Source organism: Anas acuta, chromosome 9 (genome assembly GCF_963932015.1).
Source record: "Anas acuta chromosome 9, bAnaAcu1.1, whole genome shotgun sequence".
In the NCBI taxonomy this organism is placed as follows: domain Eukaryota; kingdom Metazoa; phylum Chordata; class Aves; order Anseriformes; family Anatidae; genus Anas; species Anas acuta.
In genome coordinates, this window is record NC_088987.1 from 3,628,983 (window position 1) to 3,648,675 (window position 19,693).

The 19,693-nt window shown below is 35.5% G+C and overlaps 1 long non-coding RNA gene across 2 annotated transcripts in view; it reads right to left on the reverse strand.

Annotated features, from left to right (window-relative positions):
• Window positions 1-1,007: 1,007 nt before the first annotated feature.
• LOC137861202 (uncharacterized) overlaps window positions 1,008-19,693 on the reverse strand; it is a 63,792-nt gene continuing 45,106 nt past the window's right edge. The window contains exons 4-9 of one of the 2 annotated variants that reach the window (XR_011099460.1): window positions 17,115-17,247; window positions 4,560-4,652; window positions 2,939-3,079; window positions 2,100-2,204; window positions 1,910-2,002; window positions 1,008-1,804 (exon numbers count right to left, since the gene is read on the reverse strand). This is a non-coding gene — a long non-coding RNA (uncharacterized lncRNA). The remainder of the gene's footprint in view (window positions 1,805-1,909; window positions 2,003-2,099; window positions 2,205-2,938; window positions 3,080-4,559; window positions 4,653-17,114; window positions 17,248-19,693) is intronic. The other variant, XR_011099461.1, reaches the window with a different exon arrangement.

A 19,693-nucleotide genomic window follows, 5' to 3' on the forward strand; every position in this document is an offset into this window, starting at 1 on the left:
TTTCTAAATTAAAAAGCAGCAAGATGATCATAGTGTACTAAGACTTATTTTAGGGTTTGTTTTCACTTGAGCATTACCTGATTAAATAAGGAGCCTTTAACCTAAGGGAGTGCTTGGTCAGTCAAAGAAATATTCTGCTAAGGAAATACTTTTCAGGATAACTTTTATCCTTAATGGCTTCTTCCAAGGAAGGAAACAGAAGTGACAGGTGATAGAAGCAATGTTTGATGATTATCTTTTTGTACCTCCCTATGCAGCAAAGTAGCTGCAACCTACTTCCAAAGGATGCTTGGAAAAGTCTTCCTGCAAGAATAGATGTCTTTGCAGCACATTACTGTCCCTGATCTGTACCTTTGCACCTGTCTCATGCCTTGCACAACTGCAGGACTGCTCTTCAGCATGGGCAGTCTGGGGCCAGTTGGCAACTTCTGTTTCGTGCAGGCTGAACTTCCCTTTGCAGTGGAGCTCAGCTAGCTTGTTGTAGCTTCTCTTTTTGTATTTATATGGTCAGCGTTTTAAACCTGAGTTTCTTCCCTTCAAACAATTGTACTCCCAGTGTGAGTTAAGAACAGGTCTTTAATTATTCATTTTTCTGAAATGTAAGCACTATCTCAGAGCAAATTTATGTTTCTGATCACTCCTCAAAACTAGGCATTGGAAAACATTCACCTCTGAATGAGTATAATGGAGTCACAGAGGAACCTAAGAACAGTTGCACAGGTAACGGTGTCTACTACCCCCCAAAAAAGCAAAGTACCTTCCTCCAAAACGTATTTGTGACATTTCAATTTGAAACACAGCAACAACAGAAATGCAATGTATTCTAAACCAACTTCACATGCATATAGATCATTCATCAGGACTGGAAACACATCCTATCCCTAATGAAAGTATTTTCCAAAATAAACACAAACTGGAAATATATCTACTCCTGAAGCTATAAAGGATGTACAACAACAAGTAACTGAGTCCAGATGCCTGCCCATGGCCCAGGTTCTGCAAAAGAACCCTACTGGCTACCGTCGCTGGGAACTTTTGTCACAGCTCCCACACAATTAGAATTCTATCAGTGAAATCGTTCACTTTTAAAAAGAAAAAAGAGTTGCTCTTGTTGGATATTTGAAATAGGACCTCAAGTTCAACAGTATTGCAGACTTGTAAACAGATACATTTAAGGACTGACATTTTTCAAGTAGAACTGTCAGAAGCATTTTATATTAACTTCACCATTTTTTATTCTTAGCAGTATTTAACCATTGTCCATATAGGGTTTCTACCTCCAAAATTCAGGAAATACAAATGTAGGGACAGCATTGAACTCAAATTGCCATCTATATAAAGAGAAATAGAGTAAAAATATTTTTAAAAAATATGAATAAAAGATACTGCTGACTGTGTTAAAAAAGGACAACCTTTTTTTTTTTTTTTAAAAAAAAAAAAAACAAAACTCTTTGCCATGTTTTTACTTAGATTTACTATAACCTAACTTATTTTCCAACTGATTCTGTCAAGTGATTCTTATATTTCCTGCCAGTTTAGAAAAATGCGGGTGCTTGCATCTTTCAGAGCCTTTGTGGATATTGGATAACTTAGTCTAACCTACTTTTCTTTCCTAGAAATATTCTATGGTCCCTTATGAATGTTACAAAAGATTCACAAACTGTTGCGTACAGTGGCAAAAGCTTACATTTCCAAGATTGTCATTTAGATGTGCAGAAATTTCACCCTCTTTTTTCCTCCTCTTCCCAGTAGGCTAGACTGTGATAGGAAAGCCTTTAAAAGGAATTTTTATGCCTTCTAAAACCTATAGAAAAAAAATAATGCAAATTATAAATCTCCTGTGAACAGTTACCTGTACTCCCACAGATTAAAATGCATGCAATACATTGAAAAATACTTTTCTATACACCTTTAAGATGATCCGTTGCATCCCAGAATTACTATGTATCCCAAATGGCAGAGTTTAGGAATTCCCTGCATACTGCTACTTTTTTCCCTGTCCCTGAAATGACCAAGCAAATAAACACATAAATAAAATATACAGAAACTCAGTGGGTGGCAATCCAGATTGGGTTTCAAACATGTAGTAGTTTACTGACTTAAAGCATATGAAGGTATTGTTGCTTGGAGGTAGCAGATTTTTCTTCTGATGTCCTGAGGATCAGAGCCATCACTCTGTTCACATCTTCTGATGTAGTTGAGTTCTTGAAAACATACAAAGAAAAAAATATCTTATAGCATGTAATTAAAAAATACCCCATAATACAGAGTCTTGAACAATGACACAAAAATCACATCCTTATTGTGGAATTTGATTGGGTGAGTTAGAAGTCACAGAACAGGAAACAATTCCCACTGAGTTCTGGGGTGGTTTATAGCATGTGCACCTCTCAACATTTCATTTAGGCAAACAAAAATAATTATTTGAATGGAAGGAATAAATCTGCTAGCAAAATCTGATCACAAAGTCTACTTTGTTTACAGAAATCTGAAGAATATTCCTGTCCAAAGACCTAATGACAACTGGTGCTGAAAAAAAACAAACATTCATAGCCTCAGAGTATATGACATATTTAATGAATAGTGGCTGCTGTTCACAGTTAATGTACAGAAAACTGCATGTTCTTGCCTGCAGTACACTAGGCTATTACTTTATCAAAGATTCATTCCTTAAAAGTATATTGCATTTGGAGAAGAGAAGACTAAAGTATTTCATGATACTGTCTATGTATGACAGGTGCTTTACAGTATTACTACAGAAAAATAATATGCTTTTTTGACTCTAAAATACAGCATTTTCTGCTCATGACCACTCAGTGTGGAAAATCATCGGCTTCAGCCATGTCCACTGATTCACTGAATACTTCTCCAAAGACATAAGTTTGGTTCCAAAGGTAGCTACCTGCCTCTGAACAGCAGGTAAGGCCTAGCCCCATACCTTAACATTTTCTGGTCTTTCTCCAGTGCTTCCCCACAGATGTAGAAGGTGCTCTCTGTAAACAGCAGAAACACTTTATGCACACCAGTTTGCAGACCCTCCTCAGCTGCATTTCATCCACAAAGTATAGTGCTTGTAGACCTAGAAATATTATAACCTTGAAGATAGTGTTATTATTTCTGTTTTTAAACCATCCCTTAAGCTTCATAGTAGTTAGCTGTGTGTTTCATTACTGAGGACCAGGAAAAAAATATCTTCAGTTTTCCTCTACTATCATTCAGTCCAATAAAGTTTCCCTTTGTAATCAACCATATAGAGATGTCCACAGGTAGGAGAGAAGGAAAATAGTTGTATTAATAGCTCTACCCTCTAAAGGAGAGCCCTTTCCCCACTGATGGTGGGCATAGAGCACAACTTTTCTCTCCTTTGTTTCCTCCTGTTAGGACAGAAGAGTTGGAGAGGACCATCCTATGCCATCTTCTGCAGGGAACATACTATGAGTACTTCACTCAATGATCCTTATGGGTCATTGAATCATATTTTGATTCTATGATCTTTTTGCCACAGCTGAAGGCAGAGTGAACAAGACAGAAGCCTATCTTCTGAAGATGTCTTTGAAAGCAAAAGTTTAGAAATGAAATTTCAAGCCTTTTTTTTTCAAAAAATCAGAAATATTTATACTTATGTTTCTTTACGGGGCAAAAGGTAGAAGAGGTAAAAATTGTTTTCTTGGATTCAAACATTAGACAGGAGAGCTAGGATGTTCTGCTGTAGTTGAAACACTGATTCCTTAATCTTGGCACTTTTATAACCATTGTGAAGTGAGCAGTAAGTAATAAGCCCTGGAACATTATCATTTTGCTACTAACATCTCGAAAGTGAAGGTGACCTTTTTTTTTTTTCCTAAGCTATAATATTCAATGGCTAAGCAAACATTTCCTCCCCCTTTCCAAGTAAAAAAATGAAAGTTTTAGTTTCATTTTCTACCTTAGCAGCACTTCTCTATTACTAACTTGACTAGATACCCGATTATGCAATAAAGCATTGATACATACATGAAAAAAACTACACGTTATGACACATGCAAGTCTATGCTAAAATATATGGAGCCTTTTATAGGCCACTGCTCTGGGATATATATTTTTACTCAGCATCTTTGATTATGCTGCCACCAGCAGCTTTCAAGACATAAAAAGGCAAATGACAGGTGCTGTCAGTGACTCAAACAAAAGCTGTGGAAATTCACTGAGCATATAATACCATAGATTTTAGCAAAGCTAAAAACCCATGGTAGCTTTGACTAACTTGATCTCTCAGAAAGCTATTTGAGGAAGAGAGTCACAAAATAATGAATTGGATGTAGAGTTACATAACTAAGAATCCCCCAAGGTCTTGTCTGCTGCCTTATCTCATAAGTTGTAATGATTTTCATGTTAGATCAAAGAACAGCGTAAAGTAAAATTGAGATGAAAACAACTATTTCATTGCCCTCAAGTGTACAGCTTTTGTTTTAAGACACTCTTAAGCAGCACCGTAGAAGGTATTTCTCTTTATATAAATGATTTTTTTATAAGTTTTTTTCTGTGATGGTGCAAACAAGTCTGCCATTGGAAGCACACACCTTGCAGCCCAGTTGTATCTCCCAGGTAGCTGATAGCCAGGTGGAGCTGGTACTGCCTTTCCATTTTTGATGAAGGAAAGAAGTAAAGATTGCCTGCACAAGGAGAGAAACTGGAAGAAACTTAGCTTGGAATTTAAAGAGAAAAGCATGCAGTCAAAGTACAGAACAAAAATGGTCAGGAAAGCATTAAATTTCTCACATGTAAGCGGGAAGAGTGGCATTTGCTGTCTTGTGGGTCTTGGATTTGGTGGCATCACAGACTGCAAGTGGAATGGGCACACTTCTGGATTCACCACAGAGAGCTGTGTCTTATGGATAACACTGTAGGCATTAGAAGGATTTCCCTTCTCAAGGGCTAGGACTTCAGCAAGAAGTTATGGAAAGTAAGGAAAGAATGATGATGGAATTACAATACAATCTCATTAATCTGTAGTGACAGGATACCCTGAGCACCATTAGATATGGCTAATCAGATTTGGAGTATTCTGACTCCCACAAAAGCTCAGGGAACAAGAATTTATGAAAATTTTATACCATAAGGACTGTTACATCATTAGCATGCAATCAATTTCTCAGCAAACAGTTTTTCAGCAGAGATCAATCTTGCCAATAGTTCAAATATTAGTAAATTGTTAAGGTCAAAAAGGGCAACAATGCTTAATATATGTTTGACATTTTAATGAACTTTACAGTAAGTAGGAACAAAGAGATCTTAGCCCTGTTCCATAAAGCGGTGTAGAAGACTATACTTGAATCGTGCATTTTTAAAAAAGTAATGAAGTCTCAGATGTTTTTTTCCACTAACAACATATTGTATTTACAGCAGTGTAACAGATTTCATTTCCACACAGATACAGTGACATGGATAGGTGATTTTAAGGAATTATCTACTAAAAGAAATAAGAAATTATTTTCCAAACTCAAAGGCAAGTCGTTTGTTTCCCCTTCTTCATACATTATGAATGAATTAATTCTCCAATATTTCTTAATACACAATTTATTATTAAAGTTCAGGGATAAAATCACATGAAACATGAAATGAAAATGCTTATTATCAGAAATGGAAAACTAATAGCTTGTCAAACTTAGTTTCATCTTCAGTTCATGAAATATTCATGATCACATCTTCAATTGTTTAAATTTGTTATTTGGGCTAATGTAATACTTGCTCCCTCCAATGTGTTTTGCTTATTGAACATCAGTGTTCATTACTCCAAACCTGCGTGTGATTTTCATTGGTCAGCTGTGGCTAACCACATAATCACATTCAGGAAATTTCCCTTTCTCGACTGGATGAATATGATTCTCTAAAACAGGAAGAGTTATTCATGTTCTCAAAGGCTTTGAAACACTCTGGGAGAGTTGGAAAATAAGTGGGTTAGGGAATTACAGAAAATGTTCAAGCTTTTTCTTTCTGGCTCATAGTTCCCATCTAGCTAGTATAAGATTTATTGGCTGTTTGCAAAATTTGAATTTATTATTTTCTCATGGTCATATGAGCAGGTGCTGAGATACAAAGAATGAAGCTGTTTTTTGTTTCCACCTGTTTTAATTGAAGACACCGGATTTCTGGCTAGGGATTTTAAAATCTACCCTATTGCTGTGGTCAATTAGGCGCTAATAAAATATATTTTTGCCTGTTATTACGAGCTTAAATTTGTGTGTACGGAGGGGGGGAGAGGGGGGAGGGGGAGAAATAATACTTGATCATACAAATACCTGGGGAAAAGCCAATCCACAAAGAAAGTACATCTTTAAAAATATCTTTTTTTTTTTTTTTAATTTTTCCTTGTAACTACTCTAAGTTTCTTACTATTCACCCATTCATGCCCCAAACTACTACCAGCTTCTAAAAATATTAGAAAAGAGTGCTGTTGCCAAGTACTTGACTTATTTAAAGATAATTTTATCTAGAATCCAATATTGCAGAGTGCTCAGCTGTAGAACAGCCTGATAAAACTAGATAAAAGCATATTCAAGTTACTCTCAGGGGCAAAGCATGCACATGGGAAGAAGGAGAAGGAAATAGTATATGGTGTGTGACATGTTTTCCCTGATACAGGCCCAGAAGATTTAGGTCTAAAATTCCTTTGAGAAAGTTTAATTAAAAATAGGCATAACAACCAAAAAACTTTTAAGAATTAGACCAATTCCCATCAACACAAAATTAACAAACAGCAGATAAATAATCCACAGTTTCAAAAGAAAAAAAAAAAAAGACTACTTGAGGACATATGTAACTTAGACTATGGTGCTGTCAGTGCATTTAATGAATGAAAGTTGCACTTGGAGTACAAGAAAATGATTCAATTGTACAGAAATATCTCTGACAAATTTGTCCTTTAGCAACTTCATTATTCTGTTTTGAATCAACCTAGATTTCTTCATCTATTCTTTCTCTTCTACTGAAGCTAGTAACGTTATTCACTCTGAAGTAAGCCCATCGTACAAGTAGCGCTTCTATCGTGCATTCATTACTAACCAACCACCAAGCTTCTCAGCAGATTTCCCACCCCTGCTATAGCAAAGCAGCTCTATTTGGGCAGTTAGTCCAGCCAGGAGCTGCCTCAGCAGCAGGAGCAAACCTGGCTAGTTAGTGAGATCCTTAATGATGTCATCCTTTGGTCATCTTCCTGCAGGGAAACATACTTTGGAAGATACATTTACATTATGCAGCTTTCACATGCAGATAAGTGAAATTTGCATTTGGACTTGGCTGTGTGATTTTGTCCAGCCACTCACCCTGCTTTTTTCCTGCAAATTGTAGAGTTAATACCTTTATAAAATACTGTGCAAAGACATAAATTATTACATTTCTAAAAGTACAAATGTTAATTATCAAAATTAGTACTAGATTAATGCTAAAATTAGTGCAGAATTTAACAGGTAACAACAAAATTCTTCAATTCATTTTAAGTAAATATTTCATGATCTGTTCTGTTTCTTTTTAATGAAAGGTATGTGCCATTATAAATCTTCCACTCCCCTTACTATGTACCTAGCTCAAATATTTTCTTCTTTGAACTACAAATCAATAACCAGTTTTATGAAATGATAGAATAATTCTTTACCATGAAATCTAAAATCCTCAAAAAGTCTCTATTTCAAATTATTTAAGGATTCTTGTTTACATAATGTAAGACCTAACTCATTCAGCTAAAAGAATCCCAACACTAGGACTTCAGAATAGGGGATGAAAGTAAATTTTATGGGCATATTAGATCACAGACAAATTCTACACTAGGGTTATACAAATATACCTTTCCACATTTTTTTCCTATAACTGATCAGTTGCAGAAAAGTTTATTTATGCCTTAAAACATTTTTCATTCTTGCATGAAGTTGAAGATTGTAACGTCTAAGTAGATTAATTGAAATGAGATAATCTTGAAGGTGAAAATAGACTGACAGGCTTGTAACAGAAAAACTTTGGCATCTGAATTTTTGTCTCTAGACAAAGCATGGGCAGCATACATGAAAGTTATGGCAAAACTTTTTGCTCTGCGGATTTCTGTTTCCTACTGGTTTGGGAGCTGACAATTTTACCAGAAACTAGCAAGCGTTTGTTGGTTTGTTGTTTGAAAGCAGAAAAATATTTCAATTTCTTAGAGAAACCAGCTGAGGAAACCTCATAGAGCTCCTTTGCCTTATGTATGTTTTATGCTGTGTTTTGGGGGTTGTCTGAATCTGAAACTCCAAACTAAACACTGGTAAACAAAGCACAAAATGCAAACGTGAAACAGTGTTGGATGACATTTGCAGAAAACAAAGGTGATGGCACAGCAATGAGTTCTCAGTGGAGTCTATTAAGTCAAGTGTGTGGGAGTTTTGTTTTTCTTTTAACAGATATCAGGCTTGTGGCTTACTTCAGCAGATTTCCAGATAGGTCTGTTTGTATTTTATACCAGCAAGCCCTCATCTGACTAATCTTACTGAGGTACTCCATCTTCAGTACAGAGGATTAAGTTCCAGCAAAACTATGCAATGTACAAACACTTCTCATATGACTTCACTGTCCTTCTGTTTCTTCCAGGTTATTTTCAAGTCTACTAAACAACCACTTTTAGAGTTATCTACTACAAACTGCTCCAGAATTCAAGACCTTGTGCTAAAAGGGACCAGTCCAAGACACCTGGGTGGAATTGCTTGTTGACCATTTTTTCCAAAGTGGCTCAGAAGGAAGAGTTTTCAAAGATATGAATAGCTCTTTTTAAATCACTCTCACGTTATCTGGTATAATTTAGAAGTCAGGTTATTTTTTATTCTTTCTTCGTTTCCAAGAATTCTGGGCAGTGGAATCTTTTAATGGTTGTATTCATTAGTTACAGTCATGATCTCCAGGGGATCAGGAACAAAAAGTTACTCACAGCTCTGGACAATCAAAGACAAGGTGAAAGTCAGAGAAACTCATCTGTTGTTTTTTTTGTAGAGAACATCAATCAAATCTGAAGCTTTTTTCTCCCCCTCCCCCCTGAATTCTTTACAAAATTCATGGCAAACCATATGTGTCAAAGCTTGGATAATGCTACCCAAATCAGTTTCCTGTGAAACTAATTCAGACATTACCATCTATTACAATTATTCATGATCATAGGTCCAAGCAGCAGAGAAAAAGTGAAAAATGAAGGGTAAAAACTTTTGATGTCTTAATCTTGTATCTTTTGGAAATATTGCACTGAACCAACACAATGAATATTTATGCAAAGGCAAAAAAAAATCCATACATTCAATGACCCATATATTTTAGCTTCAACTTTGCAAACAAGTTTCCGTGATTACAAAATAACTGCTTTGATTCAGATTATTTACAGGTAGAATACTTTTCCCTCCATAGTGGAGTTTATCTCTAAGTGCATTTTGGAAAGTGAACAGAGTACTAAATTTTCATAGTAGTCTGAATTGAGGATATCTGATTGAATAATCTGGAGATTTAGTCTCATCATGAAGGCTTCCTAATTGTACTCTCCTCAGACAGACCAGAATTAATTCTTGCTATTCTTTGCCTGAAATGTATCTGGGCTGATACACTGATAATAATTTTCTTATCTCAGAGACAGATAGCTAAAGAGAGAGACTGGAAAAATAAAGGGAAATGTTGAAGGTGATTATCATAATGAGAATATTAATTAGCTCTATTTCAAACACCAGTTGTTGTCACATGAATCAGCAAGCAACTTTCCAAGTGTATTTTATGAGCTTTTTCTCAAGCTGTCATTAAAGTCAGAAGGTGCCTTCTCTATAAGGAAAATAACACTTGATTTCAATACTTTGAAAAAATGAGTGCAGTTAGAGACCCATAGAATCTCTTCTTTTTAAGCCTTCAGACATTTCCTATACATGATTACATGATCAATTGGAAATAACAGAGTTTAAAAAACAAAGGTGACTTTCCTCCTTTCAGTAAGCAGGGAGAGGTGGTACATAGTCAGGTAATGGTTGCACATGGTGAGTACCAGGAATCTAGACTCCCACTATGGCCTTCTAATAATATAAAGAGAAGCAAATATAAAGAGAAGCAAACTTATCTCCTTCTGTCTTTCCTAAGAGGATACTCAAGCTCCCTCAAGCCTCTGAACTCTGCCTTCTCTGGACACCCTCAAAAGGCTCATGGTTTATCTTGTTATGCTTACAAAATGCCACTATATCAAGATGCAGCTGAGGCTGCTGCTCTAGGGGGAAAGTGCTTCCCCTTCCCCCCCCACCCCCTCAGATGTGCTTCATAAACAAGGGCTTTGGGGGTTGTATTGGGATTATTTTCTAAATCATTTTGCAGTTCCAATTAGATTTCTGAGCACACTGCGAGCGCTACTGCTCCTCAGGTTTCTACCAGCCATTCAGAGTGTGTTGTAAATTGTTTATATCAGAAGAGTCTCATTTTGTGTGCTCTTCCCATATGCCTGATCTCCCTGGCTCTCTTACATTAAGTCCCTGTTTTGGGGCAGGAGTTGTCTAGTTTAATATCAGACTAGAAATTCAACAATCTGACATTTACTCCCACTCCCAGACTAGTCATGAAATTCACAAGCTTAAACCCAAGCCTGAAATGCCTTACAGGACATCTCGCAGCACAGCAGGGTCTAACACTGCCTGCTACTTGCATTTAGCCTGTTTCCAGAAGATGAGTAGCCTTCTACTAATTTAGGTTATACAACCCAGTAGGTTTTCAAGAGTTGTATCACATCCTCATTAAATTCAAATAAGCTATACCTCCTTCTAACTCTGCCCACTTTTCACTCAGCCATGTACTACAGCTGAATTTATCTAACATACTCAACTCACGAGGTCAAGCTCATTATTATTAAAAACTTAATTCTCACTTCCTGGTTTTGTTTCCCTGATAATTAATGGTGTGGTAGACTATAGTAGAGGGATCAGGTTAGCCATCCAGATTACAAATAACTCCTATAAAGAAAGAAAAAAAGTTTAAAGCAGGCTTTCTAATAGGTATGAAATACATGAAACAGAGGCTTTGAAGAAGAGCAAAGATCAATACGTTTTATTTTCACTCCTTAGTAATTTTTCAAAGATGTAAGAAGAATTTGCGCCTTTGCTGTGTTTCAATGTAACACCCTCTCCTTTAACCCTCCCTGACAACCTCTCAGATTGGATAGAGCCCCACCAGCACTGAGCTTCAACTCTTCACAGCATCTGCTTCCTTACCCTCATCTTAGGGAAGCCACCTTACCCCCAGCTTCCTATCTTCCTATCATGGCATCTGCGTGATCAGCTCCACAAAATGTCTTGACCTGTGTCCCATAACCCACTTTTATAGCTTCCCTCATGAGGCACACACCTGGTCCCACAGCTGATCCCAGAGAAGAAACACCAGCTTGCTTAGAGCCAGGACATCAATTCTAGTTTATAGTCTTAGCTTTCCTCACCTCTGAGGCTAAACACCTTCCAAGTAACAGTAACTTTCATATTTTTCTTTTGGATTTTTAAAAATATGTAAGTATACATATCAATATTAGTTTATGACTAGAATAAAATAAATTTCCTTGTTGCTTTCATAGCCAGAGATTCATATAGAGTTAAAATGAATAGGAAGGATTTTTTCTGAGCTTTCCTAAAACTGCCTTCCCAGTAGTAGCATTTACACAGGAAAACAATGAAACTGTGATGTGAAGTCACGAGGTAAAGTCCTTAATTCGTACTACCATTATTCTCCTAGTCATTCAATATTCATTTTTATATTACAGTAACACCTGCAAGATGCATTGCTAGGCAATATGTAACCACAGACAAAATGAAGGAAAGAGGCCTGTAAATCCATAACGACATACATTTCACTTCTGTAAGGAGCTGTAAAACTGGATGTCCATCTAGGAGCAACACTTGTAGAAGCTGAAGAATGCTATATTTACAATAATGTATTGAGCAACTGTACAAGGTGCTAGATGTCTCCAGAAATGTTTATATGTTGCATTTCAATGTAAGGTGTATTCTTACAGGACTTGACTCATGCATCAAGACAACCAAAAGCCATGCTGGTACTATGCCAAATCTAATTATAAGTTTGGCTTGTCATTGTGCTAATGGAGTCAAGGAATATTTGCTCAATACAATGTTGGCGTATCGCAGAACATGATCTTTATCTTTTGTGATTCTAAAGATCAATCTTTTAAAAATAAAAAAATAGGATGCACTACTTTTTTTTTGTCTATTTTTTAAATTATCTTTGAAAAAATATTTGCCATGCTTCTTCTGCATTATTTCTTACTCACATTCTTTACACTTAAAATTTTTGTGATAGTGCATTCATATTTGCCTACCATTATTTATAATTACTTGTGGCACTCCCCATAATAGTCAAAAATCCTCTGTTGTGCTATTTGTAACAGAAGGAGACTAGATCTTTAAGAGAATTGTTTCTGAGTGCAGTCACAAGCTGTTACTCTAACAAGCAGCACACAGGTTTCCTCGCGCTTTTCAACAATTCCTCGTGTCAGCTGGAATTACGTGCCCCACAAACTACCCTATTTAAATGTCCTATTTATAACCACATGAGAATGTCTGAGTGCTCAGATCTGTAACATAAATTCACTGTTTGTCTTTGTTTCTTCTATTTCTGATTTTAAAAATGATATTTCTTCAACATAGTTGGTTGCTGTCACCCATCAAGCATTTTTAACAATTTATGCTATTTTCAGACATTTTTCATGGTAATGTTTTTCATTATTTCTCACAATCTTTCTTAATTAAAACAATAAAAGCTTTTCCATTTTTATATTCTATGGTCTTTTTTTGTTCCCAGATTTGTTTTTTACCTTCCATATTTACTGTATTTGTTCATGGTCTTGTTTTCTTGGTCAGGGAATCCATAGTTCCTCATGGTCTATGTCCCTTCAGGCTATTTGATTTCTTGGGATTTGCATTGCTTTTTGCCTTACACTACATTTCCCAACATTGCATGGATCTTTTGAGCTCTTTGGTGTCACTACAATTCATGTGCTGCGTCCAAGGTAAATCCATGAAATGAATCTGCATTTCTACATCTTTTAAAAATCAACCAATCTATGTATATATCACTCTATCCATTTGGTTGAGAGCACCTACACCATCCTCCCTAAGCTTTCTGCCATCAGCCTCTTCCCTCTTTTTCTTTTGTTCAGGTTTTCATTATTCAGATTAACACATTTCTTAGTGAAAAGCACCATTATTAATATTTATAGGAGTATGAATTGAATACCATCACAAAAGGAAGTTTCAGTAAACATGAAGAAAAAGCTTTCTTATTCTCAGCCTTCACCAGTCCACTTGTAATCCTGCTTCTGCACCCTGGAGGGAACAGTGGCTTCCCCAAACCCTGAGTAGATGAGCAGAAACTGCTACAGAATTAACTGGAACCCTCCCACCCACAGAAAGGTGTAGGTACATTGATACACTTCCTGAGCAAAATTGTGTCTGAGATTGTAATGATGCCTAGTGTACTTAAGTCTCTGACAATCATCTGCAAATAATAGAAAAGTCGTACTACATTCATTTAGCAATATATTAGCAAAAAAAAAAAAAGAGCACTGGACTTCATTCTTTTATGAAACAATTTTACTCTCCAGCTTCTGCTGCTGGAAGTTGAACTGAAGGATGGTCCTTCACTAACGTGTAATAGCACGGGAGTTACGACTGCCACTTCGCCTCAGCTGGGAAGGACTGCAGATGAATCAGCACCAGCTTCCCAGATGAAAATAGCTGTATGTCTTTTAAATTTTTAATGGAGATTAACACTTTGTCATTGCAGTGCATTGCTCAGTGTAACATGTTGAATAATGCTCCGTGTTGAATAAGGGAGCATAATGGCACGATGCACTGAAAAGATACAGTGACAAATCTCTGACATAAAACATGTCCTTGTTTGAACTGGTATTTGCCTTTCCAAAATAATGACAGACACATCCCCATGATGGAGGACATGGGATGGCTTTCCATTTATTTACTAGTAGATGTATAAATCCAAAGAAGAAAGTTAATTAGACTCCCAGTGTGCAAGCCAGTGGAGTACACTCTGATTGCTAATTATTTTAATATAGGTAAACAGCTATTGACAGTACAAGTAATTTTCTTCCATCCACAGTTAAGAGGCTGGCAGGTATCAGTATAACAGCTCAGAGCAAACCTAAGGCAATCTAAATTAAGGGTTTTAATCAATATGCAAATTGTTATTGTAAAATACATCAATGGTATTTTACTCCAGCTGGCCCATCATTCCTCAAGTGTTGCAGGTATTAGTTCAGCTCTGGATATTAGTCACTATTATTTATCTTGACAGCCTATGTTTCTAAGTTGATATTATTTTTATTTTATTTTTTTTTAGATACATTTTCTCTACCTAGAGAATCTTTTACTTTGCATAGTTGCTCTGGCCAACTAATTTTGCAAGATGCAACCTGTGTGTTGTGTCAGACTGATGTTCAGAAGCACCTAACTGTATTTGTTTTCTTTTGGCATTGACTCCCAGAGGTAGACTGCTAGTTTTATAGCTCTAGGCTTTTGAAGAGTATTTTAGCTCATCTACCCCAGCATCTATTTGACCTTATATTTTTCAATTTACTTAAGTTACCTTAAAAATAAAATAAATAAATAAAAAAAAAGCTTATTACTTGAAATTTCATTTGTGCATGCAATTGTGTAAAACTACTAAACAATACCTTCAATTTTAGTAAGCATGTTGCTTTTGCAGATTAATCAGCATTACATATGCTTTCACTTCAGTGAAATTAGATATAACAGTGATTTTTGTCAATGCTAACCCAAGCTCTTTTCTGTTTAGTTTATTCTTAAATGTTTCTTGGGAGTGCTTGTCATTTCTGATATCCTCAGATATATCCAGCAGAGGAAAACACATAGGTCCTCCAATATTGCTCCTTCCAGATGGCATCAAGACCTTGTATCTGTAGCCATGACCAAAAATTTAATGGCTTAGATCAGCTTTGGATTAAAAAAAAAGGCCAAAAGTACATATATATGTATTTTTCAGTAATTAATACTTTCCCTTCTGCTAGATAGCTACAGCAATTGGCATAGGATAGCTGGGCATATTTTTCAGATCCAGAGGCATCCAAACTGCTTCGTAAAGTCTGGGATAAATACAAGACCACTACAAAAGAATATGAGGCAGAGAAAACAATCAAAGAGTGAGAAGAAATACAGACTAAGAAGGCCACCCCAGAAGACAGAAGAAAATCCTTTCCATCAGCCTGAAAGCTCCTATTTTGTTTGGGTGGTTGTTCTGGGACAGCAACTGCTGATGCTAGAGGTGGCAGCAGGGAGGCATCTGGAATGATTAACCCAATGGCATCATCCACTGGCCCTGAATACAGAAAGGCAGTGGGTCAAGGAAACCCTATGAGATACCACCTTAGCTGACACCAGAGAGAGCAGAGGAGATTCACAGCAGGACTGTGAGACTTGGCAGTCCGCCGAATTCCACAATTAACCTCTGACCCACTCAGTAAATTTTGTAAGTCGATATGTTTATTACCCAAACACTGCCTATCCCAGCCCATTAAATGTTATTTAGCCAGGTTCTGTTTGGGTCTCCTATCATTTGTAGCACTGTGCTCATTCACCTGTGTCGGGTCCTCCTGTTAACGACTGCAGAAGTGGTGGTGACTTTAGGCATGGTTTGTTTAAAGTCACTGGTGTCTTTCTTTCCTTTGGAACTTGCCACTGACTGTGTTCATGAAAATATAGCAAAACTGCTGGACTTTGTAGTGAAAAACAAATTGAAAACATAAAAAAAAAAAAAAACTTGAAATATTTTTTCATTAATATTAATATGCACTTTTGGACCCCTGTTCTTCAGCAAGTCTGAAAGTGCACCTAAGTTCACTGCAGACACAGAAGTCAGTTCATTACCTATGAAACACCCAGCATTCTTTGAGTAGTAAAAAAATAAGTAAGAATAACATTGTAAAAAGTTGCCATTCTTCAGCATAGTTCAGAGAGGCCAATTCCATAGGGGTCTTCATACAGTTATTTTTATGCATTCATTGCTCGTTGACCAGGATAATCAAATAGAATATTCCATTTGCTTCCTGCTGTTTAAGTGCCTAATTCAAAGCTAATTGAAGCCAATGGCAGATATTCATAGACTTTAATGGACCAGCCATAATCTTATCTCTACCCTTGTTGTGTAAGTTATTGTATTTATCCTGATTACTTTTACCTTTACATACATACATGAATTTATGCATATTTATAGTTTTTACATGCATAATCATCATCTCTAAGTAGAAGTATTTGAAAGTAGTTATTAAATTAAAATATATTTCATGACAGGTATTTACATAGACCTATGACTACAATAATAACATATACATAGGTTCTTATATTGTATTTCTTACTCTGATTTCCAGTATAGCAGTTATCACTATAAAGACATAGCTAAATGACAAGGTTTCTTTGTTACTTCAGCTACATGGGCATAACTTAAGCAATTAATGTGATTATACTAACAGCCTATACATATTTATGCCCTAATGGCATTACTTCAGCTACTGTGAATAGAATATACTATGAACAAAAAGCTAAAGTACATGAGATTTTTTATCTCATGGAGAAAAAAAAATAAAAATAGTGTTACCTAGGGGAAAAAAATGTCAAAAGCTATATATTTATTTTTCTTTATTTTAAAGTGTTTTAATTTAAAAACTGTTTTTCCTCCCATTTGTATCCACAGGTATTAATGTATTTCCATCTCCTGGTTCTAAGGCATCCAGCCTTTTAATTTTTTAGAATTGAATGAGTATTAGCAAATTGAGATAGAGATTTAAATCAATATCTTGATGTCTCACAAGGAAGAATTCTGGAAGCACAATGTGAAATAAAATAACCAATGATAGACACTAATATGATTCATATTCTCTTCTGTTTTCTCTGCTACCAATGCTTTTGAGCATTCCCAAAGCCCTTATGGTGCTGCAAATTCTAATGTCACTTCTTGTGAATGTCTGAAACTTGTGTGAGAAATTACAGTCTGTCCTTCTACCTTAGCGGTTTCTTTTCCTATGCTTATGTTTTGAGGAATGTCTGTACATGCTATAAAAAGTTACTTACCCAATTTGTTGTGTTTTTGTTGTCAAGAAGTTAATATTGAATGCCTGACACAAAGCAGTCAAAAGACAAATTCTAAAACAGTAGTAGTGTAGGCTCAGCAACACTCCGCTTTCTCCTGTACTGAAGCATGGCACTGAATAAAAATAAAAATAAATAAATAAATAAATAAATAAAATAAAAATGTGGATTTTCTTAATGTAATATATTTATTTAGTACCATATATACTAATAGAAATCCATGTTTTCAGGTGTAAGCAGCAGTGCAACAGTTCTTTGTGTCATGCTGTACAGCTGGGACAACATACATTTCTGACTAATTCTGTTTTGTACTTGACTGCTGCTGGAGTAAGGACAGGTCTGTCCCAAGTGTTTGGAAAAATTTCTTTTTTTTTTTTTTCCCTTCCATATAGTTAATTTGGCATATAATTACAATTCCAGATACACAATATTTGGATACTTAATAGTGCATTAAGCAAGTTACATTTAATGTTTTGATATAATTTAATCTTGCTATGTGTCAATATTTATCTCCTAATTAATAGCATATTTACTTCTCTTCCATACATTGGTGTGCCAATTATGAGCTTAAACACTCTCCAGTTCAATACTCACAGTGGAAATTAAATATACTAAACCGAATTTGTCTTTGATGTAGCTCCATCAAATGAATTTACTTCAAGTATATGTTTGATCTGCTATATAATGCTAATACAATTTGAAAGTAGTTTATAGATTGTAATTTCCTTCTGTGATTGTAATTGCTTCAATGGGTATTGCACATACCCAAGAAAGAGTGTTTTAGGAGTGCTTTAGTCATAATCTCCAGTTTTCTTTACATGGATTATTTCAAGTTCATCACACATCAGGCACTATAAAAACTGAAAATTTACCTAAAACACTATTTTTTTTTGTTATGAAATGGACTATTTAATAGGTTTAGCCTGTCGTTTTTCATCATTTGAGGAAGAATTTTGACAGATATACATTAAACTAAATTGTATTCTGTCTCATTTTCCCTTTCTCTTTCTCCATTCATCTCTTTTAACATGCAAAATAACTGGGTTATTTAAAGTCTGTGAATACTAAATATTTTATCTTTTTTTTTTCCTTTTTTTTTTTTCTTGAATTGGGATCATAGAATTTTTACAGACTTTTTTTCTTCAGAATTTTTAGTTTTAATGAATTTTTAGTTTTTTACTGAATTTTCTTTCTCTTTATAAACATATATATCCATCTGGTAATATTAAAAGTACGCTTTTAAAATGGTAGATTTCAGTGAAGAAAAAATATGTCACTGCTCTATGATTTTATATAAAATTATTTACTACTATATGCTATTATACCTGCTCATACATAATTGTTGTATTATTCCATTGCATTTGAAGCTTTTTTGGTCAAAGTAATTTACTGCTAGCCACCCATTTACCCACAGCACTACAGTCTTATGCTGCTATTTCTCCATGGTAAGCTATAAGGTAGATTGTTTAGATGAGGTAAGAGATTGAAGAGGCGATAGATCCCTATCATGGTCAAACACAACACTCCTTGTGCCATATGCCAGTGACATGCCCTCAGTAACCTTCTGGGGAAGTGGGACTGGAAAGGAGGGTACTACAGTACATAGACAGGGTTTTGTGCATTTCTGGGTCTTAAAACGTCTGCTTTGCTCAGGATGTTTCTTAGGGAAGAATAAGCATTTAACTGCAGTCCAAGTACACCTTCAATGGCTGGTCTGCGCTCTCACTTTTTCTCCGTTCTTTCTCCACACACTTTATCAAGTACTCTGTGAGTCAGGGAACACAAGGGGAAAAAAATCACACTCGCCCACACAACAAAATTATGGAGCAGATCACGACAGAGATCACGACTGTTTTGCAATGGAGCTGGCACTTCAAAAATTGTGACTCTTCTGTTTCCCAGTGTTTCTGTTTCCCAGCAGCTAACTGAACATTTCAGCAATTGTACTGAATCTTCAGACACAAGGAAAGTAATAACAGAGTAGAGTCAGAGAAAGTAATTTACATAGCAGAAGAAAAATAAATAAATGGGATCTTCAGAAAGTGAAAAGAAATGATACATACAACAGCAAGCCATTTAACAGGAAACACTTACTTCATTTTATCTTACAGCTAGATAAACATAACTATAAAAACAAAACTATATCATCAAGATAGAATTCAGTTGGACATAGAGTAAAGGGAATTCAAGTGAATCCCAAATGAAAGATAAAATTAAATTATTTTTGTCATAAAATTTTTAAATGTCAGTACTTCAAATAAAATAATGTAATGACTTAAATAGTTCTTTCTATTAGGATTAGAGAAAGCTAGAACATAGAAGAAGCAAAGGAAGAGGTATAAACTAGGACAAGGTAAATATTGCCACAGTAGAATTATACTTCTGTAGTTCTAAAATAATAATGGAAATGTTAGTGTAAAGGACTGAATTTACTCTCATTAAACTCAGAGCTAATGCTGCCTTTAGTAAGACAAAACTGAGCATAGAAGTCCATCCCACTTAAATCCACAGTGATTTTAGTTATTTCTGTTCATCTATGTGTTTTTTAAAATCTTTTGCAT